Genomic DNA, 1,408 nt, shown 5'->3' with positions numbered 1-1,408 from the left:
TTCAAGGACTATTGGGACCATTTTCAATTTTTTTCTGATTGAAGACCTGGAAGTAGAATACAATAGCTGTAAAAATTCTACTTTTGGATGCTTTATTAGTTGATGAGGGTGCTCATTACTCTGCTGCCCAGGCTGGAGTGCAGTGGTGCAATCATATCTCACTGTAACCTCGAACCCCTGGGCTGAAGTGATCCTCCCATGTTAGCCTCTCCAGTAGCTAGGACTATAGGTGCATGTCACCATGCCTGACTAATTTAAGAGTGGCCATTCTTTTTTTTTTTTTTAGTTTTCAATTAGCAATAATCACGCCTCGGAGAAACCTCATTGGCTACGATACTGGAGAGTGGCCATCCTTTTAGCATTCTTTTCTCTTAGGTTTTGAGAGAGCTCATAATATGATCATCAGACCAAAAATTAAGTGCTCCATCTCTTATGGAACACACTGTTAGTTGTCTACCCAATGAATGTCTTTCCTTTTTCTTGCTAATAGAAATCTATTCCCCTATTCCCTGCCCATAGTATGTCAAGGTCTCTTGATCAGGGAGGAGACGCTTCATCCAAGCCCCGCAGAGTGAATCGTGATTTGCCTTATAGCAGTCATGGCAATTCTACTTCCCTTAGCTACTGGTTAATATGCGGTAAGTGTGTTCAGTAGTTTTCTATTGCTGCTGTAACAAATTACCACAAATTTAGCTGTTCACAACAATGCAAATTTATTATTTCACTGTTCTGTAGGTCATAACTTTGGGTTGATTCAGTTGACTTCTCTGCTCTGAGTTTCATACAGACAATATGAAAATGCCAACAGACTGGGCTCTTATCAAGATACCCTTGGAAGAATCTGCTTCCAAACTTATTCAGGTTGTTGGCAGAAGCCAGTTCCTGGTGGTTGCAGGATGAGGTCCCCACTTCTTGTTGGTTATCAGATGGGACAGCCCCTAGCTCAATAGAGGCCTCTCGCCATGTCCTTGCACATAGATCCTTACATCTCAGAGCCTGCTGGTGTTGGAATCCACACTTGGAACTATTTTGATTTCTCTAGCTGGAATAGCTAGAGTAAGTGCTTTGCCTTTAAGGAATTGTGTGATTAGATTGGGCCCTTGGCAAATATAGGATAATCTATTTTAAAGTCTTCAAACCTAACTACACCTGTATATTCATAAATTCCAGGGATTAGAGTGTGAATGTTCATGGGGACCAATTATCCTGCCTACCATAGTGTGAAACCCACATGTGCTTAAAAAAGAAAGAGAAGTTCATTGGGAGCTGTATTTCCTGGATGAAAAGACTGAGAAACTGCTTTCCGCCCCCCCAGATTAGAGATGCCAGTATGAGGACAAGATGTTTGGGTTTGGAGCTGTGGCAGCTGCTTTGTAACAAGCAGACATCAGGAATGAGAATAAGAAGT

The 1,408-nt window shown here is 41.7% G+C and overlaps 1 pseudogene; it reads right to left on the bottom strand.

Annotated features, from left to right (window-relative positions):
• Positions 1-232: 232 nt before the first annotated feature.
• Positions 233-339, bottom strand: LOC120364723 (U4 spliceosomal RNA; annotated as a pseudogene).
• Positions 340-1,408: the final 1,069 nt, after the last annotated feature.

Source organism: Saimiri boliviensis, chromosome 6 (assembly GCF_048565385.1).
Source record: "Saimiri boliviensis isolate mSaiBol1 chromosome 6, mSaiBol1.pri, whole genome shotgun sequence".
Lineage (NCBI taxonomy): Eukaryota > Metazoa > Chordata > Mammalia > Primates > Cebidae > Saimiri > Saimiri boliviensis.
This window is presented reverse-complemented; position numbering and strand designations above follow the sequence as displayed.